Genomic DNA, 17,998 nt, shown 5'->3' on the forward strand with positions numbered 1-17,998 from the left:
GCCATAGCCATGCTTCCGCCATGCTGCCCATGTCCACAACCTGTCCTGTGTACCCGAAGGAGGAAGGAGGTCAGAATCCTGTACCCGGCACAATTAAATCCTCAGCAACCGCATTTAAAAGACAGAATGGCCGAGAAGGAAGCAGGAAAGCCTCGAGCAGTTAAAGCATTCATCTATTATGGGTTTCTTTCAGTCAGCATTCCACCTGCTCAGAGAAGGACATCAGACTATCTAAAAAGGCCGATTTTTTCATTAATACATTGAGATTGCAGCAGAGGCCCATTTCAGATTGTAAATGTGGTTAGTGGTCCATTATGACCCCTCCACGCATATTTTAGCAGATTGTTTCTGTAAACCAACCTCAATATATATCCAGAAGACAGAATGTAATAGGTGGATGAATGTTAGCTTGATGTATGGTTCAACTTCTGGAGACTGTAACTACAATGATACCTGTAGCGTTTGGTCTTCATTTTCAGCTAATGCAAGCTTCTTTTGTTGTTAATTTCTCACTGTCCACTTCTTCTTCTTTGTTCCAGGCTGTGCTTGTTATGCATTTATTCATGTGCTGTAGATGTTTAGCATTAGAGGGGCTGTCATACCACCTCTGCGTTTGGATATAGCATGTATCATTGAATTTGTATGCAGGTTTATGTTATTTTAATGCCAGAGAGTTGTCATCCTATCTGTGTATTAGGAAACAGATTTACAGACCTCTTAACTGGTTGCGGCTGGCCATCACAGGGTCCTGTGCATCTGCTGGTGTGGTCAGTCTTCTCCATCATCACATTTTCTTTAAAACTATGAGTAATTGGTGGTGTAAAGCCTTGTAGTCTGGGGGTGTTCACCCATGTCTGGGGTTAAGCACAGTAGAAGTCGTTATCTGGCTTGAATATGCAGCATTTGTTTCATTCATCCACCATTTTCCAACATTTTATGTTGAGTTCGTCATGTTCCCAAGCATCTTTGATATACAACCTAGGAGAGTTTCTTGGGGTGATAACATTAATTGGCGTCGTTGCCGGGGAGAGGAGATTGAAGCTCAGATTCCCTGGGAGAACAACACAGTTCCAGATTTTGATGATAGACAAGGTCTGGGCACATATTTTTGTTGTAATCATCTATCTGGCGACTCCATTATAGGAAGACCATCCTTTAGCGACTCCACATTGCAGTTTTGGTGCAGTTGGTGATGCATGTTCAGTGAAATACTTAGAAACAATCAGCTGAACTAGTGCCTGATCCTGAGAAGATCGTTCAATAGAAGAAAATATCGCAGTAAGGAACATCAGAACCAGGTAAGCCTTGGAATTTTTATGTGTCTCTGCCAGTGTAGAAATACCTTCAGAGATTCATACAGCTCCTTAGTCATTCATTTCCCTTTCGAACCTCAGTTCAAAGAAGCACCATGTTGTCCATCGTATTCCTCTGTTTCTGTCATTATTTTCATTGATTTACACCACTTAGTCCACCAGTATCCTTTCATATACCTTAGCCATGGCAGGCCAGCAAGCTCTCACAAAGATAGAAAGAATAGTTGCTGCTAGGTATGGACCCTTGGTCTTGCCTGTTCCTTTAAATGCCATACCTGCAGGATATTATCAAGAATTTATGCCAAAGTTTACTGGTGCAGAAGGAGTAACAGCTGAAGAGAATTTAGAGGCATTTTATAGTTATGCTGATAACCTAGATATCAATGAAGAGGATGTCTGGATGAGGGTTTTTGTCCAAAGCCTAGATGGGGAAGCTAGAAAATGGTTTAGAGAATTACCCCCTAGGTCTATTGCAGATGTTGAGGCCCTAGATGATGTATTTTTAAAGCACTGGGGGAATAATAAAGATCTGCTCTTTTATCATTCGGAATTTGGGAACTTGCAGAGAGAAGATGGTGAGCTGCTGTCTGATTTCAATATCAGATTCAATCATATGTACAACAGAATGCCAGTTGAAGTAAAGCCTACCCCTGTTTCTGGCATGCTTACTTACGCTAATGCCTTCGATTCTCAGTTCTGCCTACTACTAAGAGAAAGAGGATGTACTTCTTTGGTTGATATGCAAACTACAACCTTTGAAGTAGAAGCAAACATCATTGTTGCAGAGAGACTTGAAGGTGATGCCGAGAGGAGAAGTCAGGGAGGTGAATCGTCATCATCCTATGATTCTGAAATAGATGAATTGGCCAGGATCATAGAGTTTTTGGCCTCTGAAGTTTCCAAGTTAAAGCTAAGCAGTATTTTAAGGAAGCAGGAGCTCATTGTTCCATTTCTCTTCCAGCTCCAAATCCATATAAAGGAGCAAGTAAGCATTTGCAGATTTTGCAGAGAAACAGAGATGCAAACGAATATCAAAGGGTGAAGACCCTTTGTCAGAATATAGTCATGGAAGAAGAGCAGCCTGAAGAAGAGGAGGAGGTCCATGGTTTGGAAGGTGCTCCTTTCCTAACCAGAGCTGCCTATGAAGAAGCATTGTCCAAAGGCACTGTTTGCCAATTTGTTGTAGCTGCAGAACAACAAGCTGATCAGCAGTAGCAATCAGCAGAAGGCACCTTCATCTTCCAAGAATCTGTGCTCGATGCTATCTCATCTTCACATGGCTATGCAAATCTGCCAATTTTCTAGCCTGCTTTTGTCCCCAATCTAGTGATTAAAAAGGGATAGGAAAACTCTCTATCATCTTCTAGTTCTCTGTCTGCTCAAAAGAGAATCCCTCATAGTTGCCCCTTGAACACTGAGGCAGAACAAAATTTAATGCTTAAGGCTGAAACTGATCATCTCAGTCTTGATATTCTGAAACCTGCTCAGATGGCCTCCACACAGATTGAAAAGGCAGCTTATCAGATGACAGAGGAACAGGATGCACAGTCTTGGAATTCCTACTTGGATGTGGACTGTTTTGAGCAAGATACTGGAGTAGATGAGGTCTCTGTGTCCTCCACACATGAAAACATTGGTACACCATTCATTTTTATTATGCAGGCCACAAAAGACATAGACAAGTACACAATAGCTTTGATTATTCAACAGGTGTACAAAGGCCCCTGTGAAGAACATCCAAGGAGGAAAATACATAGAAAGGGAATGAATTTTGATCCATATCTACCCATTAAGCTCAAATGTCCTAAACTGTTTGAGGTAGAGGATCAAATAAATCCTGTTCTGCAGCTCTATGATGAAGGGGCCGACAGCAGGAGTAACAATTTTGATGGCCTATCAGTTGGCCAATTTTTGAGTAATTGTGTTGATTATAAGCAGTTTCTTTTTCAGGTTTTAGTGTAGGCTTAATTTGACTCCATGCCCAATGGATACTAGGCAGTGTTTTTAAGTTGATTTTGTATGAAGGCATTGGTCTGCAGTTCTTGAGACCTCACAGGGAGGATCTCATCCCCAGAAGGAGCCAGTGTTAGCTCTGCTACATTTTGTGACTTTTGATGGATAAAGCAGGTTGGGCAATGCTGATTTTGGTTGCAAAGGAGCTCGCAGCAGTTCATTATATTCTTTCTCCTTCATTTGCATTATTCCCTCATAACTCCTTACACCTCCGTTTCCTCCTTCCTTTTAAATCCTCCTTATTCTCCTTTAAGTCCCTTATCCCTATTTTTCTCCTTTAAACCCTACATAAAACCTTTGTTTATTTAGCTCCCGGGCGTTTTTGTTTATAAACCCTATAAGCCCCGATAACTCGTTTAAACCTTGTATAAACCCATGTTGTTTAACTCTCGGGCACGAAGTTTAAATCGCATGACCGCGTGCCTTATCCATTTATTCCTCATCGTTTAACCGTAGCCATTGATCATCGCGATCCAACGGTCACAACCCTTTTTCCCACGCAATTAAACATCGTGTGCTTTCCTTATCATCTGGCCGTCCATCACGAGATCAACGGTGGACACTTCCCCCGATCGCGCGACTTGCACACTCGTTAACACACGGGGGCGGTGGTTTTGGCTGCCACGCGTCATGTCTTAATTGGATCGCGCGGCGATTTATGGAAACCGCCTGTCTCCGATAGGCGGTGCAGGGAATAACACCCTCCCGCTATACCACCGTCCCCAGGCCAGTATCATCCGTGCAACTTTCGTGTGCGATGACTGTCGGATCTGCCCAATAGCGATCCGACGGCCCACATTCTTCCGATAATTTTGTCTCCTGATAACACCTGCAAAGCAATCCCCACCATTGATTCACGTGATCCAACGGCTGAGCTTTGTCCCCGCCATAGCCATGCTTCCACCATGCTGCCCATGTCCGCAACTTGTCCTGTGTACCCGAAGGAGGAAGGAGGTCACAATCCTGTACCTAGCACAATTAAATCCTAAGCAACCGCATTTGAAAGACAGAATGGCCGAGAAGGAAGCAGGAAAGCCTCAAGCAATTAAAGCATTTATCTGTTATGGGTTTCTTTCAGTCAGCATTCCGCTTGCTCAGAGAAGGACATCAGACTATCTAAAATGGCCGATTTTGTTCTTTAAGACACTGAGATTGTAGCAAAGGCCCATTTCAGATTGTAAATGTGGTTGGTGGTCCATTATGACCCCTCCACGCATAGTTTAGCAGACTGTTTTTGTAAACCAACCTCAATATATATCCAAAAGACAGAATGTAATAGGTGGATGAATGTTAGCTTGATGTAAGGTTCAACTTCTGGAGACTATAACTACTATGATTTCTACAGCGTCTGGTCTTCATTTTCAGCTAATGCAAGCTTCTTTTGCTGTTAATTTCTCACTGTCCACTTCTTCTTCTTTGTTCCAGGCTGTGCCTGTTATGCATTTATTCATGTGTTGTAGATGTTTAGCATTAGAGGAGCTGTCATCCCACCTCTGTGTTTGGATATAGCATGTATCATTGAATTTGTATGCAGGTTTCTGTTATTTTAATGCCAGAGAGCTGTCATCCTATCTGTGTATTAGGAAACAGATTTGCAGACCTCTTAATTGGTTGCAGCCGACCATCACAGGGTCCTGTGCATCTGCTAGTGTGTTCAATCTTCTCCATCATCACATTTTCTTTAACACTCTGAGTAATTGGTGGTGTAAAGCCTTGTAGTCTGGGGGTGTTCACCCATGTCTGGGGTTAAGCACAGTAGAAGTGGTTATCTGGCTTGAATATGCAACATTTCTTTCATTCATCCACCATTTTCCAACATTTTATGTTGAGTTCGTAATGTTCCCGAGCATCTATGATATACAACCTAGGAGAGTTTCTTGGGGTGATAATAGATTCATCCTCCGTGTTTCCGGAAAAGACAGATGAAGGATCAAGTGGATCTTTAATGAATAACTTATCCTCTCCGTTGTCGAATGATGGACTAACATCCGGTGAGTCCTGCGAGTGATCAACAATGGGTGCATTTGTGGATGAAGACACACATGAAAAATCATGGATGGCAGGTTCACCAAAGAGGTTAGGAAATAACGAAGGGGGCTCAGACGAAAGGGAGTCATCCTTCACCGAGTGTTGATGTTCAAGCTCCCACTCATACTCTTCATGAATGTAATGCATGTTGGTTGTGCAACACAAACTCCGTCAGTGGGTTGTTCCTCATTTAGAAAAAGTGAAGAGTCTGGAATGGACGAACACAAGATAACATCATCCTGAGGAACACCTGAGTGTGAAGATGGAGGTCGAAGAAAAGAATTCACATGGGAACTCGAAGAACTGACAACCAAATATACGCGAAAATGGAGTGGAGTGATGTTGGGAGAGTGTGAAGGATGAACAAGCGTGCAAACATGATCCTCGGCATCACTGGGCGATGGTGGAACTATTGAATGATAGGGAGGCGGACAGTCCGTTGAGATAATGCCTACTCCCACATGATATTGCCAGTTCCATTAGTGAAGAAGGTTGAGCGAGGCTTGTCATCAAGATTTCTCTTGGGCCCAACAAATTTCTTAATACAATACTAGTACCGGTCCCAGAGATAAACGAACTTCATTTGGCTCCTCGGAGCATGAAACTATAAGTCATAGAAGCATTGCCAAAAATCAATAACAGATCATGCGGAGCCCTCCATTGCTGTAACAATTTCTGGTCAAGATGGTCTGGATCAAAATGATAGAACGTGTCTTCAATAAGATCACATAAGTGCTCAAATGAGTGCATGGTGTTAGCTGTAGGCTGAGCACCCAGCGAAATAGAGATTCGTGAAGTGTGAATGCAAGTAGCAAACGAGCATGTTCGTCAGTAAACTCATCTTCCCCATGAATCATGGAAAGAAAGGTATGTAAGTGCTCAGGCCAGGCCACTTTTCCTTCACCATCATATGTCTGAGTGGACAAGAGATCAAATAACATCCCCGAGATGGAGACATCTTCACGATTCGAAAAACACCTCGAGGGAAGAAGAATGAAAGACTCCATGAAAGATATGCAAAGGTTCAAAATTGGATGAGAGGACTCTGCTTGTCACCAAGCCCTCCTTCTAGTGGCAAAAATGTTGATGGTGTTGGACCCGCCAAGATGTCAAGGGGATCTCCCTAGTAAGAAGTCCCAATTAGACCTCAGACTGTTTGGTGTAGGATTCCTAGCAATGGGTCGTAAGGTAATGCCTTGACCGCGATGTTGCATAGAGGCAAGTAAGATAACTCTGTCAGTAGCAAGGGTGTGACTGATGATGTGAGTCAAGGAAGGCGTATGAGAGGTTCCAACACTTCAAAGGGGGAAGGAGATGAAGGCAAGTTCTAGGTTGAAAGGGATCAGTCCCAACTAGGCTAGGAAAACACAACACAAAGGACATGCACAACTTCAGGTAGAGAAATCCACTCGGATGTGGCAGTCACATCATACAAGGTAAGATAACATGTACAACACTCATGGATCAGTCTGAGATGAGTGTGACAGTTGTTATAGCAAGGTTCAAGTGAAAGGTCTGTCTAATGTCTGGCAGAGCAGTCGACACAGATGGTGACAACATTAACAACATATACAACACATTAACAACAAGATTCATATAATTTCATGTGAATCAGTTCATACACAAGTACGTAAGTTAAACAACACATATCATTAAAGTAACTGGAGCAGTCCAACTACAATAACAACATATGCATGAAAATGTGCTGGCTCTTATTATATAAATAATTGTAAGTCACAATCACACAATACATCCATGTAAACATGCTAGCCCCAACAATGGAACATTACAGCCACATCTGCCTCCTCCTCCAAAGAGATGTACTAGCTCCATACAGTGGAGAAACTAAGGTGAGTTACAATACTGTCCAAGCCTTCTTCAAAATAGTCTTAGTAGAATCTTGGCTGACCAAAAGCCTATACAATGAGTTATGAGGGAATATTTATAGCAAAGGGTGGGGTGACCCTTAAAATTCCCCTTTGTGACCAGTTTTTTTAAAATAGCAACAAGAAATGCTAAAAATAGCATTTCAGGATATACTCCAACTCTGTTGGAAATAGCAAAAAATAGAAATGCTAAAAATTGCATTGCTATAAATAGTATTTCGGGATATATTCCAATTTTAATTTGTCCTTGAATTAAAATTGAAAATTAATTTTTGAATTTGGTCTTAGTAGCTGTTTGAAAAATAATTAATTAATTCATCTTGAGTTAATTAGTTGGAGAAAATCAAACATGAATTCTATGTGAAGACTTGCAACAATTATCCCTTTGATTGAGGAAGTTATCCCTTAATTAAGGAGATAAGGATGAGTTGTATTTGAGTTGTAATTAGTTAGCTTGGTTAATTGAGTTAAGTCTAGTTAAATTAGTTCCAAACAGTTTGAGGAACTATTTGTGAGTTCAGTGAGTTGATGCATGCATGCGTGCAACTAGTGTTCTCCAGATAACTGAATATTCTCTCATAAATAACCAATGCATGTCTGTTCGAAGAAAGACCCAGATGAGATTAAAGACAAGGACATTGTACTATCAGTTGGAGGATTTTTCCTATAAAGGAAACTCATCCATGCGGAAGGAATTATCTCCTTCAGGATTGCGCAGTTATTTCAGAGATCAATGTTGTGTGTGAGGTGAGAAACACAAAGGTTGCAGCTGGAGGACCCAGGAGAAACTGCGCAAGGAAATAGGAGGCTTGGAGGACTAAAGGAAGGAATATGTGTTTTCTATTCTATCTATGAGCAGCAGTGAGGGATTGTATTGAGAGTTGGATAGCTTGTGAACTAAATCTTTGTGTAAACTTGAGATATTTCCACTTGTATGATAATACAGATAGCGGGGTTTTTAGCTAAGGCTTTCCGCAGAGTATTCTTCTGCGTTTCATGTGTGATGAATCTTCTTCTATGTTATATGTGTTCTATTTGATCTTTCTCAAGATCGATTAAGCTTCTGCAAAGTTTGATAGTAGAAGTAGATCAAGTATTTTGCTTTAGTATATTGCATTATCAGGTGATCTACGGTGAAATTTCTACATGGTATCAGAACCAATTTATCAAAGCAGAGAACAGTATACAAAGAAGGGAGAAGTTCGAAGTTTGAAGTTCTTGATTATAGAAATCGAATTCTTATCACATCTCAAAGTTCACCAATGGAGTTCAATGGTTTGAGACTCGAGTATGCCCTAGATGGCAGCTCGAATTATATAGCCTAGAAGGATCGCATGGAAACGGTATTAGAGGACAATGGTTTGAACGACTTCATTGATCAAGAAGTCCCCAAGCCAGCAGCAGCTAATGCCCAAGAATTGGCAGAATGGAAGAAATGTGTGGCGAGAGCGAGGAGGATTCTTCTGGAGGGAGTTCGAGACCATATTGTCTCGAGTCTCCATGGGAAGGAGACTCCGTTTTCAATGTGGAATACATTGAAGGATCTATATCAGAATAGCAATGACCAGAGGAAGCTGGCGCTGAAGGACAAGCTTCGGAAAATCAAGTGTGAAAAGGGCGACATGATCTCTACATATTTGAACAAGCTCACCACCTGTAGAGATGGGCTTGAAAGTGTAGGAATCACGACAACCAATGATGACATGGTGAGTCTTGCTCTCCTCGGTCTTCTTAAGAGCTGGCATAGCTAGCAGGACTCAGTGAATGGAAGAGAGAAACTGCCAGATTGGGAATGAATGTGGTCGGATGTGATGCAGGAGGATATCAAGAGGAGCACTAGAGATGGTTCTTCATCCAAGGAGGACGAAGAAAATTTCACCTTAGTGAGTAAGGCAAGGAAAGGGAAGGAGAAGGATTCTCATCCCAAATCGAGTTCTTCTCATGGAGGGAAGAAGATTGACAAATCTAAAGTGTGATGCTTTAATTGTCATGAGGTGGGCCATTATGCAACTAATTGTCCATTGAAGAAATCCAAGAAGGGATCCTCGGAAGGATCTGAAGGTGAGGCATTGACCTCTCAGTTCAAATTGGGCTTTACCCTCATCGCATGCATGGTTTCATCGATGATGGGTTGTGGTTGGTTTCTTGACAGTGGAGCCTCATTCCACATGACTGGCGATAAGAGTTTATTCAGTACCTTGGAGGAGAAAGACCTCAAGATACTCATAGAGATGGGTAATGATGAAAAGTATAGTGTTTCAGGAGTGGGCACGGTTTATTTTCAGAGGGAGCATGGAGCTTGCATAAGCTTGACAGATGTGAAGTATGTGCCAAGACTGAAGAAGAACTTGGTATCAATCGCGATGTTGGAGGACAAAGGCTATGATGTAGTCTTCAGTAAGGGAAAGGTTTTCCTTAGACACATCACCATGAGACAAGTGCAGCAGATCGATTCACGAGTCAAGAACTTGTGTGCTCTTGAGGTTCAAGATGCATGCAAATTCTTGAGGAGCAAGACAAATGTTGAAGACTTGGTGGTTGACAGGGACAGTACATTACCTCTCAACATGTAGCGCCAAAAGAAGTCTCAAGCAATTGTGGAGGAGCCACAATTGGTGAAGCAACTTCAGGAGGCTGTGGAGCAGCCACAACTGGAGAAGCCAAGAGGAGACTGAGTGGAGGCATCCACTCATGCAGAGACATCCAGTAGGGTGGAATTTCAAGCCAAGTGGGCAGAGGGATCACATGCATCCATACCTCCAGGTGTGAGGTGGGGCAAAGTGAAGTGATAGTCCCAAGAAGGTTGAAATAGGGGTAGGATCCTTGAGGTACCCAACCTCTTTGATTAGAAATTGTGATGCAAGAGAATCCGACACTCTTAATTAAATGAGGAATCCAAAGCAGAGCAAGGAGACATGGACCATCAGAGCTAAATAGGGGACAAATTCTGTTTTAATAGAGTTAGTTTGATGGACTTAATTAAATGTAATTTGCCATATGTATGCATATAGAGAGATTAGTTGAGTGATTTACGAAAGGAAAGCATGGAAGGATTTGATTGGATCCTTCTCGTGATCCAATCCAAAGGTTTCCTTATATATTATGATCATGTGTGTTCAAGAATAAAATAGAGTGACAAATAGAATTTGTGTAAACTAGAGTGGTCAAAATGTAATCGAAGGGAGCTTGTTCCTAAGGCTGAAATGCCTTAGATCTATATTCATATCGTGTATAATATAAAGTGTGTTCAATGTCATATTTTTGCGTCTGTGTGTTGTTCCATGGATAGTCCGAATATTCTATGTTTGTAGGTTTGATCGACCATCAATCATCGTAAGGATCAATGGCGATCCAATGATAATATGAGTGATGTGAGTGTTTTCAGATTGTGGCAGATCCGTATTAAGTGTAGAGATCCATCAATAAGAAGAAGATCAACAACGTAGGCGACAAAGAACGAGAACTGTCTATCGTTTAGATCTAACGGTCATCGCGAGGAAAGTAGTTTCGCAACGCGAAATGGTATTTCGTGTGGGCTCTAAGTGGAAAGTGGTAATTCGGGGTGAGCAACTAATTCCACTAACCGAGCGACACGTAGCACTTGGGAGGAGAGAGGAAACTGCTTTTCAGGCGGGTAATCCCCATGCTATTTGTCCACCCGAAATCTCTGACAGCCGTCGGATCGAGTGTTTTAGATCAATGGTGGAGGATTGTTGTGCAAGTTGATTTGATTGGTGATTGGACTTCAGGGAATGTGATGTGTCGATGGCCAATAAGCGATATTGTTGATAGGCCGATATAGTGCTGATCGGAGATAACGAATGATTGGAGCAGCGGAAAAGCTTTGGACCTAGATGGACCCGATGGAGTTCTAAATGCGGGTGTATAATTTTGAAGTCCGACCTTATATGTTTCGGGTCGGGTTTTTCGTGTATTTCATGTGCATCCTTATATTCCGATATGTTGTATGGTCCCGAGTTTAAAGGCTTAAGGCCTCAAATAAGCGCTTCCGATAGGTTTGTGGGCCCATAATCCACAGGCGTCAGGATCGAAAAATTGATATGAAAGGGATTTTTCCTTACCCCAAAATCTCCTTTCATCATTTGTATTGGAGCTGGGAAAGGGAAGAAGGTTTCTTGTGATGAGGAAGAGTTTGCAAGCAGAAGGAGAAGAGGTATAGTTGTTGAAGTATGGTGAGTTTATGGTCTTTACTATCATGTAGATAGCGGCAGCGGAAGGTGAGAAGACTTGCAGCAACCTAGAGCAAGGAGTGCTCAATTGGTTCTAGAGGAGAGAACCAGAAGGATGCCAAAAGACTAAAGCTTAGAGGAGAAAGCTTGGTGAGGTATCGTGTAGCAGAGAAGACTGTTACTGCAGAGGTTGGTTGCAGCTCATAGAATATCATGAAGGCAATTCCACTGATAAGTGGGTAGAATTTCTAAGGATAAGGAGAAGCATATGACTAGGAGGTCATAAATTTTTGTGCCTAGGGATTCTAATGCAGAAGCATTCGGCACTATTAATTAAAGGAGGAATCCAAAGCAGAGCAAGGAGACGTGGATCATCGGAGCTAAATAGGGGACAAATTCTGTTTTAATAGAGCTAGTTTGATGGACTTAATTAAATGTAATCTGCCATATGTATGCATATAGAGAGATTAGTTGAGTGATTTGCGAGAGGAAATCATGAAAGAATTTGATCAGATCCTTCTCATGATCCAATCCAAAGGTTTCCTTATATACTATGAGCCTGCGTGTTCAAGAAAAAAATAGAGAGTGACAAATAGAATTTGTGTAAACTAGAGTGGTCAAAATGTAATCGAAGGGAGCTTGTTCCTAAGGCTGAAATGCCTTAGATCTATATTCATATTGTGCATAATATAAAAGTGTGTTCAGTTTTGAATTTGTGTGTCTGTGTGTTGTTTCATAGATAGTCCGAATATTCTGTGTTGTAGGTTTGATCGATCATCGATCACTATAAGGATCGATGGTGATCCAATGATAATATGAGTGATGTGAGTGTTTTCAGATTGTGGCAGATCCGTATTAAGTGCAGAGATCCATCAATAAGTAGAAGATCAATGGCGTAGGCGACAAAGAATCAGAACAGTTGATCGTTTAGATCTAACGGTCATCGCGAGGCTTAGATGCAGGGCATTAATTCGCGAGGGAAGTAGTTTCGCAACACGAAATGGTATTTCACGTGGGCTCTAAGTGGTAAGTGGTAATTCAGGTTAAGCACCCGATTCCACTAACCGAGTGACACGTAGCACTTGGGAGGAGAGAGGAAACCGCTTTTCGGGCGGGTAATCCCCATGCTATTTGTCCACCCGAAATCTCTGACAGCCGGTGGAAGATTGTCATGCAAGTTGATTTTATTGGTGATCGGATTTTAGGGAATGCGATGTGCCGATGGCCAATAAGCGATATCGTTGATAGGTTGATACAGCATCGATCAAAGATTAGAGATAACAAACGATAGGAGCAACATAAAAGCTTTAGACTTGGACAGATCTGATGGAGTTTTGAACGTGGGTGTATAATTTTGAAGTCCAGCCTTATATGTTTTGGGTCAGGTTTTCTGTGTATTTCCTATGCATCCTTGTATTCCGATATGTTGTATGATCCCAGGTTTAAAGGCTTAAGGCCTCAAATAAATGTTTCCGATAGGTTTGTGGGCCCATAAACCAGAGGCCTCAGGATTGAAAAATTGATATGAAAGGGATTTTGCCTTACCCAAAAATCTCCTTTCATCATTTGGTATCAGATCCGGGAAAGGGAAGAAGATTTCTTGCGAGAAGGAGGAAGAGTTTGCAAGTAGAAGGAGAACAGGTACAGTTGTTGAAGTATGGTGAGTTTATGGTCTTTACTGTCGTACAGATAGTGGCAGCGGAAGGTGAGAAGACTTGCAGCAACCTAGAGCAAGGAGTTCTAGAGGAGAAAACCAGAAGGACTCCAAAAAACTAAAGCTCAGAGGAGAAAGCTTGGTGAGGTATCGTGTAGCAAAGAAGACTGTTACTGCATAGGTTGGTTGCAGCTCATAGAAGATCATGAACGCAGTTCCACTGAGAAGTGGGTAGAATTGCTAAGGATAAGGATAAGCATATGACTAGGAGGTCATAAATTTTTGTGCCTCGGGAGTCTGATGCAGGAGCATCCAGTACTCTTAATTAAAGGAGGAATCCAAAGCAGAGCAAGGAGACATGGACCATCGGAGCTAAACAGGGGACAAATTCTATTTTAATAGAGCTAGTTTGATGGACTTAATTAAATGTAATTTGCGTATGCATATAGAGAGATTAGTTGAGTGATTTGCAAGAGGAAATCATAGAAGGATTTGATCGGATTCTTCTCATGATCCAATCCAAAGGTTTCCTTATATATTATGAGCCTGCGTGTTCAAGAAAAAAATAGAGAGTGACAAATAGAATTTGTATAAACCAGAGTGGTCAAAATGTAATTGAAGGGAGCTTGTTCCTAAGGCTGAAATGCCTTAGATCTGTATTCATATCGTGTATAATATAAAATTCTGTTCAGTGTTGAATTTGTGCGTCTGTGTGTTGTTTCATAGATAGTCTTACTATTCTGTGTTGTAGGTTTGATCGACCATCGATCACTATAAGGATTGATAGCGATCCAGTGATAATATGAGTGATGTGAGTGTTTTCAGACTGTGGCAGATCCGTATTAAGTGAAAAGATCCATTAATAAGAAGAAGATCAATGATGTGGGTGACAAGGAACGAGAAATGTCAATCGTTTAGATCTAACGGTCATCGCGAGGCTTAGATGCGGGGCGTTAATTCGCAAGGAAAGTAGTTTTGTAATGTGAAATGGTATTTCATGTGGGCTCTAAGTGGTAAGTGGTAATTCAGGGTGAGTGCCCGATTCCACTAACCGAGTGACACGTAGCACTTGGGAGGAGAGAGGAAACCGCTTTTCGGGCAGTTAATCCCCGTGCTATTTGTCCACTTGAAATCTCTGACAGTCGTCAGATCAAGTGTGTTAGATCAACGATGGAGGATTATCGTGCAATTTGATTTGATCGGTGGAGGATTTCGGGGAATGCGATGTGCCGATGGCCGATAAGCGATATCGCCGATAGGTCGATATAGTGCCAATCGGAGATCAGAGATAATGAATGATCGGAGCAACTGAAAAGCTTTAGACCTGGACGGATCTGATGGAGTTATGAATGTGGGTGTATAATTTTGAAGTCCGACGTTATATGTTTTGGGTCAAGTTTCTCGTGTATTTCCTGTGCATCCTTGCATTCCGATATGTTGTATGGTCCTGGGTTTAAAGGCTTAAGACCTCAAATAAACGCTTCCGATAGGTTTATGGGCCCATAACCTACAGGCCTCAGGACCAAAAAATTGATATGAAAGGGATTTTGCCTTTCCCCAAATATCCTTTCATCACCTTGCTACGGGAGGCCCGACGAGGAGTAGCAGGACTAGCTGAGTGGGTAGAGACAGATGCGGATGGAGCAGCAGAGGAAGCTTTAGCATTAGAGGATGTTTCTAACCCAACAGGGAGGTCAATTGGGAGTCTAGTTACTTACTTCTCAGTAACTGAGTTGCAGTGCAATAGTGGGCAGCACGATGCAACATGATGAGAGGAGGTGCAGTGCTGGGAGACAGGACCAACAACAACACTGATGCAGCAGGAGGAATCAATGTGATTGATGTAGTCATAGATCAAAGTGACAGAGGTGCAGAGTTTTCAGTCGACAAAGGTAGTAACAGTCAGAGACTTTGATGACAGAGGCATCATTCTGATTCAGGTTGGACATTTTTTGTTTCTGGAGTTGCTGGAGCAACAACACTTGAGAGAAGTGTTGCATGCAGAATATTCCAAAGGTTCGAGATCAGGTTCGAGTTGAATGCCTTTCTTTTTGAGAGGGAGTGTTGAAAATAGCAACAAGAAATGCTAAAAATATCATTGCTATAAATAACATTCCAGGATATACTCCAACTCTGTTGGAAATAACAAAAAATAGAAATGCTAAAAATAACATTGTTATAAATAAAATTTTGGGATATATTCCAATTTTAATTTTTCCTTGAATTAAAATTGAGAATTAAAATTCGAATTTGGTCCCAGCAGCTATTTGAAAAATAATTAATTAATTCATCTTGAGTTAATTAGTTGGAGAAAATCAAACATGAAGTCTATGTGAATACATGCAACAATTATCCCTTTGATTGAGGAAGTTGTCCCTTAATTAAGGAGATAAGAATGAGTTGTAATTAGTTAGCTCAATTAACTAAGTTAAGTCCAGTTAAATTAGTTCCAAATAGTTTGAGGAACTAATTGTGAGTTCAGTGAGTTGATGCATGTATGCATGCAACTAGTGTTCTCCAGATAACTGAATATTCTCTCATAAATAACCAATGCATGTCAGTTTAGAGAAAGACCCAGTTCAGATTAAAGATAGGGACATTGTACTATCAGTTGGAGGATTTTTCCTATAAAGGAAACTCATCCATGCAGAAGGAATTATCTCCTTCAGGACTGCGCAGTTATTTCAGAGGTCAGTGTTGTGTGTGAGTTGAGAATCACACAGGTTGCAGCTAGAGGACCCAGAAGAAGGAAATAGGAGGCTTGGAGGACTGAAGGAAGGCATATGTGTTGTCTATTCTGCCTATGAGCAGCAGTGAGGGATTGTACTGAGAGCTAGATAGCTTGTGAGGTAAAGCTTTCTGTAATCCTGAGATATTTCCACTTGTATGATAATACAAATAGCGGTGTTTTTAGCTGAGGCTTTCGCCAGAGTGTTCTTCTGTGTTTCTTGTGTGATTGAATCTTATTCTCTGTTATATGTGTTCTATTTGATCTTGCTCAAAATCGATTAAGCTTCCGCAAAGTTTGATAATAGAAGTAGATCAAGTATTTTTCTTTAGTATAATGCATTATCAGGTGATCTACAGTGAAATTTCTACACATTCAACTCCCCTCATGACTCTTCACCTACTCTATGACTGTTACATCCACTCTTGACACTTAACTTACACTTAACATGACTCAACATTACAATGCACATGTACCCATGTGAACAATGGCTTGGAAAAGCCAAAATAGACATCATTCAGACTTAGATAGCTATAGAAGTCCAACTGCTCAACATCCTCATGATGATCAACAGTGACATATTGCTGCCATGATTGGTAGTCCTTGAGAGTGTCCGTGTTTTTTGCTGTGACATCCGTCTGAAATCTGAACCTTGCCTCCATAGCATCTAGGTACACTACTCGAGCTCCTCTATCCAACTCGTCTGTGAGCATGCACATCATTGTCTTTAATGTTTCCGAACCAACAACGTACTTGCAGATGATGTCTACACTGATAGGCAAGTCCGGGCTAGTGGTGGTGCGCATCAACTCGTCGAAGTACGAGTCAAGCTCCTGTTGGACCTACTTCTTGGTCTTCACCTGGGTGAGGGCCGCAAGTGATGGGATCACTTGAGTGTGCACTATAAGTTGAAGTTGAAGCTTTAGGTTGTGAAGGTTCATGTAGAGTATTTCCAGCCAGTGAGGCATCATTTTGAGATATCTCAACATTTCCTTCAAAAATTTTCCCTTCAATTCCAACCTCTGGATTTTCATTACCCACCGTAATTTAAAATTTCCACTATCAGCTAGGGTTGCCTTAGGGTTTTCAGTAAATTCAGGATTTTACTGAACATTCTCCGGTGGAAGTTCTTGTCCATGCATGGTATCTCCTACAAGACTTTCCCAATTTTGTTGAGATTGGTTTAGACTTCTTATTACTAATAATTTGATTAGCCCATGGTGACTTACTACAGGGTCCTTGGATTTTTTTCATTTTAGATGCATTCTCATGTAAAACAAATTTAAAAAAGAAGGGGATATTCAAGGATACATTTTGCCTTAATTATTCTATCATCTTGAGTTGGCGTTTGTGGGACACATCATATCTGACATTGCATGTATTATATTTCTGGAGTGCTCCTGCCAATTCCTTCCAAAGTTATGGGAATTAGTTGGGATTATTTCCCTTCCCTTTCATGACTAATTCATCACCGTCGTTTAAAAATGAGAAGGAAATATTTCTGTAGAGAATTATGCATTTCATACCATTTCTCTCCCTATGCTACAAGTCCCATAACTTCGGCTATAACTTTCTCATCAACTTGAATCTATAGGTTTTTTACTGTGGTCATCCTGTCATGCAAATTTTGCATGAATTCTAATTCTGTATCCTTATTAACCCCTTGAATTCTTCCAAAATATTCCATCCATCCAACAAGGTTCAAGAAGTTGCGTGCTTCGTCTGTAATCCGTAAATGACTGGGTTCATGTAGAACAAATTGTCCTCCCATTACTGGAACCTTGGGTTCATCCAACTGGCCATCGCCCTCGAGCATATTATAGAATGTGACCACAATACAAAGGAAGTGGGAGTGGATGGTGAGCCCACCCCTCGGTCCCATTTATTACCCATAACCAGGCATGTAACTAATGGTGAGAAGAATGGTTGGGGTGGTAAGCCCTGGCCCCAAGTTTCAGTTATGGTACGAGACCATATGAAAGACTATCTGCAGAGAGCTTGGAGGCCAGGGCAGGCGCATGGCCTAGCCCTAGGCCACATGGAACACAACGCGACTAGGGGCAGAATGTCAACGGGCATGTGGCTTCTGTCCTACGCCCTTGGCCACATGGACCATCATATGACTAACACCAAGAGTTTAAGATTCAACACCTAAGCCTTATTGGTGCATTTATTCATCTGACATT

Source organism: Pinus tabuliformis, chromosome 7, assembly GCF_031772625.1.
Source record: "Pinus tabuliformis cultivar Carrire ecotype Pingquan chromosome 7, CPIR1, whole genome shotgun sequence".
Lineage (NCBI taxonomy): Eukaryota > Viridiplantae > Streptophyta > Pinopsida > Pinales > Pinaceae > Pinus > Pinus tabuliformis.